Consider the following 13,309-nt stretch of genomic DNA (forward strand, 5'->3'; position numbering starts at 1 on the left):
AGAGATAAACAAACGCAATAAGATAGCTGAAGGCCGCAAAGTTAAATTCTGCAAATTAAGGAAATATGTATTGCAACAATCAGTGAAACAATATATTAAGTTTAAAAATTTCCTTTTGCAACACCAACGGCGGAAGGCCCACAATAACTTGTAAAATTCTTCAGAGGAAATTACAATAAGCTATCTACATCTACATCTACATGATTACTCTGCAATGCACATTTAAGTGCTTGGCAGAAAGTTCATCGAACCACAATCATACTATCTCTCTTCCATTCCACTCCCGAAAAGCGGGCGGGAAAAACGAACACCTAAACCTTTCTGTTCGAGCTCTGATTTCTCTTATTGTATTTTGATGATCATTCCTACCTATATAGGTTGGGCTCAACAAAATATTTTCGCATTCGGAAGAGAAAGTTGGTGACTGAAATTTCGTAAATAGATCTCGCCACGACGAAAAACGTCTTTGCTTTAATGACTTCCCTCCCAACTCGCGTATCATATCTGCCACTCTCTCTCCCCTATTACGTGATAATACTAAACGAGCTGCCCTTTTTTGCACCCTTTCGATGTCCTCCGTCAATCCCACCAGGTAAGGATCCCACGCCGCGCAGCAATATTCTAACAGAGGACGAACGAGTGTAGTGTAAGCTGTCTCTTTAGTGGACTTGTTGCATCTTCTAAGTGTCCTGCCAATGAAACGCAACCTCTGGCTCGCCTTCCCCACAATATTATCTATGTGGTCTTTCCAACTGAAGTTGTTCGTAATTTTAACACCCAGGTACTTAGTTTAATTGACAGCCTTGAGAATTGTACTATTTATGGAGTAATCGAATTCCAACGGATTTCTTTTGGAACTGATGTAGATCACCTCACACTTTTCATTATTTAGCGTCAACTGCCACCTGCCACATCATACAGCAATCTTTTATAAATCGCTTTGCAACTGATACTGGTCTTCGGATGACCTTACTAGACGGTAAATTACAGCATCATCTGCAAAAAAGTGAGAGAACTGCTCAGATTGTCACCCAGGTCATTTATATAGATCAGGAACAGCAGAGGCCCCAGGACGCTTCCCTGGGGAACACCTGATATCACTTCAGTTTTACTTTCAAGAGCAGAAGGCCACAATGTATGGACTTGAAGAAAACTCTGAGAACATGTTTCCAGGGCTGAAGGCCCACAACTGACCTTGACTAAACGAACGTGGGAAACCACCTAAAACCCATATACAGGTTGGTCGGTGTATAAGTCAACGGACATTAATCCGCCACACGGAATCGATTCCCACTTGGCTTATCTCCCTGTCTCGCACGCAGCGCTACACGAACAGGTGCTGTCTGATCCACACTAAGCACGGAGCACCTGGCCACGTGAGTCTCGAGCCGAACTGGAGAATCCGCGGGCCGACTGCCGGTGGATTGGGGTTAGGCGGCGTACCGCACGCTGCGTCCTCGGGCAGCGGCGAGCGGTCCCTGCAGACGCCGGAGGCGCAGCATTCCGCTAGGACCGCCGCGGCAGCCGCCCACGACCGCCATTGTGGCCGCCTCCGTAATTGGGAGGAGGGGGAGGAGTAGGAGGAGGCTAACGGTGCGTCCCCAGCCCCGGAATGACCCCGGGAGTCGTCGCGCACACTCTACTACGTTCTACTCTACTCTGCTCCACTCTACTGCGGCCTGGGTTCCGCAGCGGACAGCACACTGCGTTCCGTCGCAACCACTTGGGCCCTAGCTGTATATACCATTTTCCTCCTTCCAAGCTCATTGTGGGATTGTGGACCCAATCTGCCTCTGCTGGGGCTCTTTCCTTGTTGAGAGGGCTACAACGGGGTCCGCTAATTCTCGCGACGGGACACGAGGAGGTGCCTCCTGGAGAATCAACGGAACCGGTTAAGACAGCCGGCATTAACTGTCGAAAGTGCAATTAGAACTTCGCATGCTGCTCCAATAATGACGTGGGTGTGGATGAAGCAAAATACTAGGGTTGCCCAGAAAGTAAGGCACCGCATTTCTCAGCCGAAAGCAATCCTACGAATGCGAAACGTTCCGTATGTATTGTTTGAAGTCTCCTGAGTTAGCACGCCAAGCTTCCGTCACGTCCGACAGATAGCGTAGCTGCAGGACAAATGCCGGCCGTAGTGGCCCAGCGGTTCTAGGCGCTTCAGTCTGGAACCGCGCGACCGCTACGGTTCATATGGCTCTGAGCAGTATGGGAGTTAACTTCTATGGTCATCAGTCCCCTAGAACTTAGAACTACTTAAACCTAACTAACCTAAGGACATCACACAACACCCAGTCATCACGAGGCAGAGAAAATCCCTGACCCCGCCGGGAATCGAACCCGGGAACCCGGGCGCGGGAAGCGAGAACGCTACCGCCCGACCACGATCTGCGGACGCGACCGCTACGGTCGCAGGTTCGAATCCTGCCTCAGGCATTGATGTGTGTGATGCCCTTAGGTTACTTAGGTTTAAGTAGTTCTAAGTTCTGTGTGTGATGCAGTGTCAAAGGTAACCGCAGCCACGGTCTCCGAGCTGATAGTCCATGCTGCTGCAAACGTCGTCGAACTGTTCGTGCAGATGTTTGTTGTCTTGCAGAGCGTCCCCATTTGTTAACTCAGGGATCGAGACGTGGCTGCACGATCCGTTACAGCCATGCGGATAAGATGCCTGTCATCTCGACTGCTAGTGATTCGAGGCCGCTCGGATCCAGCACGGCGTTCCGTATTACCCTCCGGAACCCACAGATTCCATATTCTGTTAACAGTCATTGGATCTCGACCAACGCGATGAGAAATGTCGCGATACGATAAACAGCAGTCGCGTTAGGCTACAATCCGACCTTTATCAAAGTCGGCAATGTGATGGTACGCATTTCTCCTCCTTACACGAGGCATCGCAACAATGTTTGACCAGGCAACCACGGTCAATTGCTGTTTGTGTATGAGAAATCGGTAGGAAACTTTCCTCATGTCAGCACGTTGTAGGTGTCGCCACCGGCGCGAACCTTGTGTGAAAGCTCTGAAAAGCTAATCGTAGCATCTTCTTCCTGTCGGTTAAATTTCGCGTCTGTAGCACGTCATCTTCGTGATGTCGCAGTTTTAATGACCAGTAGTGTAAAAATGAATACAAAAATCTAGGAACAGAACATACTTTGATGTATAGACCTTGTCTTCTTGCTTAATAAGTACTCGTGGAATTGAAAACGAAACACAGAACTGTTAAATTAAAAAAAAAAGTATTGAGGTTAAGACGAATTTTAATGTCTTGTAGTTAATCGATTAGCCTGAAACTATTCAATGATTTTTTTATACTTGCATGTTAAGTGGTTGGCCCCTTAGTGACTAAAGCCGGAGAATATGCTGTATCTCCACCTGCATAAATTCCTAGTGTCATGTACTCATTAATTACAGAACCTTAAGTTCCACACAGCCATTACATTCCCTCAGATATCGCCGTTAGTCCTCTTCCCAGCTGGTATAAAGTTTTAGTATGTAGACGTCTGCTCCCCGAGAGCAGCAGTAATCTGCATCCGTTCGGTTCCAGCATTCGACGTCTGTATTTCTAGAAGACGACAAATGGCTAATCGTTAAAATACGGACGGAGAAATAAAACAGCCCATAATTCCGTGTCCAAACATGCAAACGTGGAACGGAATTACCCGGCGAACGGCCTGACAAAAAGTATAAGAAAAACTCGGCGTGTTAACGCCCTGGCAACTGTGTCGCCGAAGATTCCGTTAGCTCGATAAACGTCTCCAGGTGGGGACAAACATTATTAATCGCCGCTGGAGAGGACGCGGGGAGCGGAACACCCGCTGCCGCACCTGTTACGCACGCGCAGCAACGCCCAGATTAAATGGCGGTGGCGGGCACCTGGCGCGTCGCTTCGCATTTCCTTATCCCAGTGATTTACTAACTCTATAACTGAATAAGAAATTTGTTTTGACATCGCGGAAAGACATCGCCATTAATTGACCAGATTCATCTCCTTGCGCTGGAAACTAGTCCCGGATAAGCTACTAATTTACGCTTGTTATCGTGCGAATAACGAGGTCGTCGCACGGGGAGATCTCGGATTCAAATTAACCAGTCTCAATTAGCCGCGAGACGTTCTGAATACCGCCGTGACCTACGAGGTAGCGGTGTTCCGATGTTTCGAACCGGCGTAAATCCAGGCGGCGGACGACCACACTAGCCGCTAACGAAGCTCCGCGATTGGCACGCAACATCTTGGAAGCCAGCGCCCGTATGCGAGAGTTCTAATTACTGGCCAGAGTGCTGGGAAGCACACCGCTAAATGAGGCTGTTATATTAATTACAATCGTTGACGCTCGCAGGCAGTTCGTGTGGAATTGGTAGCACTAATCACGGGAGCCGGCTGATTTCGAGGTTCTGCGTTTAGCGTGTCTGACTGAGGGGCGGGGTAAGCAGTGTGGCGTGCGTGAGTACTCCAAACAGTTTTGTGCACATTTTGCCGAGAGTTAAACTGGAAGAATCGCGGTCGTCACCTTCCCGAACCGAGAACTTTTGCTTCCCACAAAATTACTTTGGAAGCAAACAAGTCAACATTTTAACATATTACGCATTTTACCACTACATCTACACTATAGATCTATAATTTATCTGCAGAGCATGTCACTGGATGACTGGGGTTATTGAATTTCAAATGGCGACAGGAAAATAAAAAATCTACGCTTTGCTAATGATACTTCTGTTATCGCAGGAAGTGAGGAAGAATTTAGTGATCCATTCTCCAGAGTAACGAGTATTAGTTTAGATCAAACCCAGTTTGCAGGTTGCCTGAAGGAGGTAGAGAATGATAGTGTGTATCTATGATTTCTGGTCAATGACACAGGAAACTGTAATAATGAAATAAAAGGACGAATCTTCCTAAGGCAACGAAGTTGCGTTTGATGGACTCGTTGATTCCCCGTGTTTTTCTACGATGCTGTGAGACCTGGACCGGGAAAGCTAAAGACAAGATGCGAATTGATGCCTTCGAGATGAGGTTTTGGAGGAAGTTGTTAACGTATTACGGCTAATAGAAGAACCAATGTTCCGGTTTTAGAAGCCCTTAGCATCAGAAGAAGTTCATCTTCCCCTTTCGGTCAAAGATGTTTTCGGTTGCTTGGGTCCATTTTGAGAATAGAAGGGGAAAAATTAAAGGCAGAGAACCACGACGAAATTTGTACGATATATTCTTAAGATACCATCTCGAACAACCTTGAAAATTTTCTTCATATTTTGATTTGTTTCTGAGATACAGACGTTCAAAGGTACCCTACTTCACCACGTAACGTCCGGTATGAGGCGAAACCTAAAAAATAAATAACCGCTGCAAATAGCTCATATTTTAACGGTGTATTCTCTAGGCATTTATCTAGAAGAACCATCTCCCCGTTTTCATAGATCTTTATATGTTATCAAAAAACACTCCAAAAGTTTCCTTTCTGGGTACCAAAACCCAACCGAGACGGCTATGCACAGCGTATGGCTGTGATTTTTACGATTTATTCCTAAGATTCCGATCTCGAGCAACCTTGAAAATTTTTTTTCGTGTTTTGATCTGTTATGGAGATACAGAGGTTCATAGGTACTCTAACCTAACTCCTCAGCAAGCCAGGCGTGGCGGAAGCTAGGCTGTACCAGTACTAGTGATTGGCTTTCCCGTTACACTAACATCTACATCTACATCTACGTGATTACTCCGCTATTCACAATGAAATGCCTGGCAGAGGGTTTAGTGAACCACCTTCAAGCTGTACTCCTTGCTAACAAACGGAGGGGAAAACGACTGTCTTTAGGCCTCCGTGTGACTTCTAATTTCCCATATCTTACCTTCGTGATCATTAAGCGACATGTATGTTGAGGTTAACAGAATCATTCTGCAATCTGCTTCAAATGCCAGTTCTCCAAATTTCCTCCATAGTGTTCTTGAAGAAGAACGTCGCCTTCACCCAAGGATTCCCGTTTGTGTTCCCCAAGGATCTGGATCCCCGTAATAACTGCGTGTTGTTCGAACCTACCGGTAACAAATCTAACAGTCCGTCTATAAGTTGCTTCGAAGTCTTCCTTTAATCCAACGTATTGCGGGTCCCAAACACTCGAACAGTATCGAAGAATAGGTAGCAAAACCATCTTATATTCAGTCGCTTTTACAGATGAACCATATTAATACACGTATCATACGGTACTTGAACCGTTGCACAGTGCCTGTTGAGTACACATCGTGTCACATTAGCGATTACTTGCGTAAATCCCTTTATGCGCGTGAAGCGAAGGAGAAAAGGACAGCAAGTTTCTTATGTTATTCTTATGGTTCCTGCATCACATCTGCTGAGCAGGCAGTTTTTATCTCAGATATTGACTATTTAGAGCTGCATAGAGGGTTTCACCAGAACAATAACACCGATTTAGGTTCACTGAGCATGTCTTTCAAGAATGTACAAATGTGTGTGAAATCTTACGGGACTTAACGGCTAAGGTCATCAGTTCCTAAGCTTACACACTACTTAACCTAAATTATCCTAATGACAAACACACAGACCCATGCCCAAGGGAGGACTTGAAACATTGCCGGGACCAGCCGCACAGTCCATGACTGCAGCGCCTCAGACCGCTCGGCTAATACCGCGTGGCAGCACGTCTTTCGCACTTTCCTCCGAGATGAGGACGACACGTTGCGATCCTAGCAGCTGACTGCCAAATGAACTACTTCTGCGTCTCCTGTCGGGGCTACTTGATGAAAATTCTAAGCAACGGAGCAAAATTGTCTTGCCTACAGATACGTGCACGTCGCTTTCCCAGAAAACTGTGATCGAATCAAATTTCCCTATTGGCCCCGTACTGTCAATATCACCACATCGCTTCCTGGCGTCATCCCTACGATGGTGCTAAGAAGTTTTACCACTGGCACCACTGCCTGTTGAGGAGGGTATCTGAGGGGGCGTCCTGCAGTTAATACTGGATTGTAATGAGCAGACGCGTCAGTCTGAGCATCTCGTTAACGATTCCAGCAGGAGCCGGCGGATGGACAAGCGGCGCTCAGCAACAGGTCCCCCCCAGCAGCTGTCTGGGCCCACCTCAGCCGGGTTCGGCTCATCTCTGCTGCGACTCTGCCCGCGGCTCCTACCCGGCTATCCGCCGCCGCTGGGAGCCCAGCCGTCCCATTGTCGGCCATCCCTGCCGGCTTCTCCAACCCCCCTCCCCCCCTCCAGTTTTGATTTATTATCCTAATGGAAAGGGCCGAGCGTCCGCTATTCAAAAACGACTCCTCCACCGCCGCCTCGGACACACAACGGGCGGCAAAAAATGCGTGGAGGATGTAAACTTGGCGCAGTATCCTCCGCCTCACACTGGGGACGCAGGCGCTTCTTTACAGCTCCACCACTTCCCACCAGTTGGCTTTCGTCCGTAATGGGCCCCTGGCGACGAGAAGAAAACGTATCTTGCAGGCCGCCAAAGGCACATTTACCCAACAGACAACGTTCCAAGCCTCGTGGCAACATTTTAGTTGGCATTTCGTTCAGGGTGTCACACTCTTGTAATCTGACACATGCTTCTGTAAGCGATCTCTTTTCTTAATCTCGTGGTCTTGCAAATAACCTATACCTGTGTTCACTGTCTCAAGGTTTGCAGTTTAACCCTTTCATGAGCCGTGGGAAACATGCTTACCACAACAATCAACTCGCTCCTCGTCCCGTGTGATTCACAGTTCCCGCCTCTGTACGGTGCTACCACCTAGTGAACAGTATAGGGTACTACTTCCAATCGGAAGTTTTTGCTGTACCTTCGCGCAGAGGCATTGTATAGTTGTATGTTGCTCTGTAGAGGAGCCTTTCAGTGATGTTTGCTTGACATTTTGTGATTTTTTTCCTCAAAGCTATAGTATAAGGCAAATACTTTTGATTTACCCAAATTTATGAAGGAAAGCGTAAAATCGGAGCGAGGAGAATTCCAGTTTGAAACAAAAGAAGCCATTTCTGCTGTAAAATGGATGGATAAGGGTCCAGTTACTTTCCTGTCCTCAGTTCATGACCCATGAGAAACAGCCACAGTGAAAAGGAAGAACAAGGATGGTACAAGTACAGACATTTCTTGTCCTGAAGTTGTGGCAGAATACAACAAAATAATGGGTGGTGTCGATAAGTTTGATCAATTACGAGAAAGGTATACTATTGGCAGACGTTCTGTAAAATGGTGGCACAGAATATTTTATTTCCTGGTGGACGTTGCTGCAGTGAACAGTTTTACCCTGTGGAAAATAAGTAAAAGAGAAAGTGGACAGCATGATCAGCTCACATGCAGGATCCATCTAATCAGACAATTGATTGCTGGCTTCTCATCCCAAAAATGGCGTGGAAAAAAACCTGTCTTTCTGGCAAAAAGGGGTAAAGTAGCTGAAGATTTTCGTCATGTGGCTGTAGAGGAGCGTAAACCCATTTTAGGAGAAACCTACTGGACGTGCCGTCATTGTAGTACCAAAGCTGCGGAAAAGAGCACTCGCTGTGGTTGTACATATTGTCAAATACCAAATTGCATAGACCCATGTTTCAGAAAATTTCATGGCAAGTAATTGTGAACAATCATTGTAACAAGAGAAGTTAATTTATCAAATAAATATGACATATATTGAAAAAGTTGCTTTTGTCATTTAACTCCAAGGAAGGGCAGTGGGAAGAATACTTCCCACCTTGTTGTGTGACTTCACTTTTACAGTTGGCGAAAATTTGATACTCTGTACGAAAAATATACTTACCTGTTAACTACTATCTGTTATCCATTCATTAAAAAAACTGCTCAATAATTTTGCTCACGAGCACACACTGCGGCGATATTGCTTCAGTATCCTTCTACATTTCCCTACGTGCTTAAAATTTTAATCAGAGGCGTGTCCTGTTGCTAATCTCACTTATCATACCCAAACAGCCTCCGCCCCTTCCCCGATCCTCACCCCCAATCTTTTAAGAATCGAACTTCAGCTAAAAACCAGTTTTCACTGGCCTCGATGTTTGTGATGTCGTATCTCCTGCATACGTGTCGCACAATGATGAATTTTAAGGTCAGTCGTGTGGTATATGTGGACACCGTATACAAAATGTGTTGTGGATAAAACTGGTAGTAAAGAAAACTTAAAACGTCGTGCGTCATGCTGAAGTTTTAATCCAGGAATATAAAAAATGCAATAAGCGATAAACTTTTCTCCCCTTATTATTTTCCGGAACGGTGTCAGCGAGAAGAAATTCGGAAAATGTTCAAAATTCTGTGCAGAGCTTATTGGAAGTCGCTAAACCCTCTCATTCTGAAATACTTGACGAATATAGTCCGGTTAATTTCCGCGCTGTGAGTTACGCTGCGCCAAGACACATACACAATTTCTAACTGTAATGCTTGGCTTAGTGTGTTGCACCTTAAACGTAACAGTATAGCTCTTATTGGGCAAATTACGACAGCACTTTAAATTTTTAAATTTGGTCAATAATTACAGGCAACTTGCAACTGGCATCTGCTGATAGTTGTATGTGTTTACGAGGGCTACTTTTTTCCCTGTCTCCGATAGGTTACGAAGTGGAAACCAAAGTGAAAATGAAAAATATTTTATTTGCTACACCTTCCAGCTACTTCACTACATGGTCGCCGCTCCGACTTCTTATAGTCTTGTACCAACTAGCCAGTACCCCGGCCATAGAAGGCAGCCGCCTATGATCTCCGGCAATTCTTTGCGCTGGTCTGCAGCTTGCTCTCTGTGTAAAAATGCTGTCCTCGTAGCCAGTGGTTCATATGGATAAAGAGATAAAAATAAAGTCTGTATGATGGTTGACCAGCACTTGCCATAGAAAACGCTGCAGGAGTGTCGTTGTTGTAGCTGAGGTGAGTTCCTACAATATTCCTGCACTTTTCTGTCACGCATGATGGGTACTTTATGTGGGCTGTATGAAATCAGGTGGGAACTCTCAGTAAATTGCAGCAAGTGCTTCCCATTTGGCGGAAAACTCCGTCCTTCTAGGAGTATTTATTTGTTCACTGTGCGCTTAGAACTGGAAAGTGCTACGTGACGCAATAGACGGGCATGTCAGAGACACTGCTCAACTTACCCGCTCAAAGCTTAATCGGATTTTCACTGCAGTTTTAATTTCGCAAGCTATCGAAGCTTGAAAAGAAATTAACCCTCGCAGAAATATAGCTAAAAATTTCAGGTAGAACACGGAAGGACCGTTATCATATCTTGCGAAAAGACGGTGAACACGAAATTAGAGAAATCTGCCCTCGTACAGATGCATACCAGCAGTCGCTGTTCCCGCTCACCATCAGTGACAGGGATAGGAATGTGGGGGAAGTGACAGTGTTACATGAAGTAAGCTCCGCCACACACCGCAAGGTGCGGAGTATACATGTAGCAAGCAGCCCTGTGCGACTGAGCTGTAGCGGCCACGATATTGTTGAAGGAATCACACTACCAACTACTCGTACTCATCTGAAGTCATAACAACTGGGTGGGGATTGGTAGCCTGCTCTTGCAGAATACCAGTCCACCGTACAAAACTTGTACCTGAAGAACCTCTGGCAACGTTCATGAAGTCTTCAAGCCACATCGATGAACACATCCTTTATTAAAATTCCCAGTACGTAACGTAAATGAGTGGCCTTGGTACAGACTACCAGCGTCGCGCGCAGCTCACAGAACATTTCCGGTGTATACTGAACTTCCTTTACTCTTCCTTTACTCTTGCAGGGCTGGGTGCTGTACAGAAAACATACGTGAAATATTGTGATGCCTCTCCATTCTTGATGTCACTAAGACGGTATGAAAGAAAGTCGAATTAATGTGGTTATTTTCTAGCGTTTCTTCGAAAGAACCTCATCGGTGTTTAGAACCCGTAGCGCTGTACACGTCCTTGCCAGAAAGGGCCCCAGATGCGTTTACAGCCTGACTCCCTCCAGTTTTATCTGCCAACAAGACAATAAATATTGCCGGCTCGGTGCCAGCATTCGATCGCAGTTACCGCTCTAACGCAGTCGCGGCCGGTGGTGTAAAGTGTCCAGTGCCAAACGTATTTCTTGTTAAAAGGCAATCAACGACGAAGTTAGATGCTGTGCAGTTTCGCACGTGTTATAAAGACGGGTTCAGACTTTCCTCACTCAATCTTTCTTATAACTTGATCCTATCATTACCTGTTCAGAAAAGTCCTCGTTATTGTTTATACGAAGCTTCTTCTTTATTCTTGATTCTGTATACTACATACGTTCTGGGGCGAAGGTATATTGTTTTATCATATGTATCTGCTCTTCCTGCGTCAGGACGAAAGCCTTCCAGGTTTCATGATGCCCCTGTCTCGGGCTCTGCGTGGAAGAAAGCCTCTTTTACTAGTATTGTACATCCATACGATTTTTCATAGTTACCTAATCTGTCTGCCTCCATTTATAAGCCCAGATACTCGATTCAGTATCATTTGCAAATTTCTTGATTCCTTGAGACTGCGTTCAGCGTGCTGCAGATGTTATCAGAGATAGAGAGAGAGAGAGAGAGAGACAGAGAAAGAGAAAGGAGTGGAGGAGTGAGGAATGCGCCTAACAACTATTTTTAATACTTCTCGATAGACATGAAATGTCTCTTATTGTTAATCGAACAACGAAAAGGGAATCTGTACGCATGAGATAGTAGAGGTTTGTACACAGTTATTCATAATCCCCAGTCTGTCTGTGAACCTGCCTTTGTTTGAACTGACATACATCTCGTTGAATTATGTTTCATTAAATGTAAGTACATTTCTTTTTTGCTCATCTTTCAGTTTGCTATTTAATTAGCAAAAAATTATGTTTCACCTCTCCCTGTCTCTAACTTGCGCCTCGTGTAGCGTTTTCATTACGCCTAGTGTGTTATAATCATTCAATGGACCTACTGAATTCCGACCAGTACAGTTCTTGCATACAGGCGATCAATAAATATGTTCTGACTACAACTCATCCCTGGCTACAAATACAAGATACACCGCAAAGGCGTCGTCCTGAAGGCGGGCCGCCTTCGTCCTGCTGTGTTTGGAAAACAGGTTTAAGACTGCGAGAGTCGCGTGATATTCATCTGTAATTGAACACATTTTTCAAACGCCCATACCTGGTTCCGGAGCTATGAATCACCCGTTACTCAGAGAGTAAGCAAGGCTTTTTACCGCGGGGCATAATTATGTTGTGCGAAATGGAAAGAGTACAAATATGTAACTGAGTTTCAACTTCCGCGTGCCAGGGTATTTCTTACCAGCCATGCCGTCTGAACTATCATGCACCATGAGGGACCTTTCATTCGTGAAAAGAAACAAACTTAGTGTGTATGGTCCAAAAAGGACAAAAATTTGAAAATGTTGATGCTGCAGTTATGGCATAATTGTGTGTGTGTGGGGGGGGGGGGGGCGGATGGAGAAACTTGTGAATTATGCATACCCTTAAGAGCCAATTAAGCCCAAGAGCTCCGAACGAGCATACGGACTATATATCGTGTAACTCACAGAGAAGCTTTTCATCCGTAATGCATTAGCGGTTAGAGGAGCAGTTTTGGAAAGTATGAACTCTTCAGCGGAATTTCCACACTTTATATTCATTATACATCAGATGAACATCAACAAAAGCAAAACGAGGATAATGGAAGTAGTCGAATAAAGTCGGGTGATGCTGAGGGAATTAGATTAGGAAATGAGGCACTTAAAGTAGTAAAGGAGTTTTGCTATTTGGGGAGCAAAATAACTGATGATGGTTGAAGTAGAGAGGATATAAAATGTGGACTGGCAATGGCAAGGATAGCGTTTCTGAAGAAGAGAAATTTGTTAACATCGAGTATAGCTTTAAGTGTTAGGAAGTCGTTCCTGAAAGTATTTCTATGGAGTGTAGCCATGTATGGAAGTGAAACGTGGACGGCAAGTAGTTTAGACAAAAAGAGGATAGAAGCTTTCGAAATGTGGTGCTACAGAAGAATGCTGAAGGTTGGATGGGTAGATCACACAACTAATGAGGAGGTATTGAATAGAATTGGAGAGAAGAGAAATTTGTGGCACAACTTGACTAGAAGAAGTGAGCGGTTGGTAGGACATATTACGAGGCATCAAGGGATCACCAATTTAGTATTGGAGGACAGCGCGGAAGGTAAAAATCGTAGAGGGAGACCAAGAGATGAATGCACTAAACAGATTCAGAAAGATGTAGGTTGCAGTAGGTACTGGGAGATGAACAAGCTTGCACAGGATACAGTAGCATGGAGAGATGCATCAAACCAGTCTCTGGACTGAAGACCACAACAACAACATACTTTTGATCCTAT

At 45.2% G+C, this 13,309-nt stretch overlaps 1 protein-coding gene across 4 annotated transcripts in view; it reads left to right on the forward strand.

Annotated features, from left to right (window-relative positions):
• The window catches only part of LOC126282516 (steroid receptor seven-up, isoforms B/C), a 450,389-nt gene that overhangs the window by 182,764 nt on the left and 254,316 nt on the right, over window positions 1–13,309 (forward strand). The window lies entirely within an intron of this gene.

Source organism: Schistocerca gregaria, chromosome 7 (assembly GCF_023897955.1).
Source record: "Schistocerca gregaria isolate iqSchGreg1 chromosome 7, iqSchGreg1.2, whole genome shotgun sequence".
NCBI classification, from domain to species: Eukaryota; Metazoa; Arthropoda; class Insecta; order Orthoptera; family Acrididae; genus Schistocerca; species Schistocerca gregaria.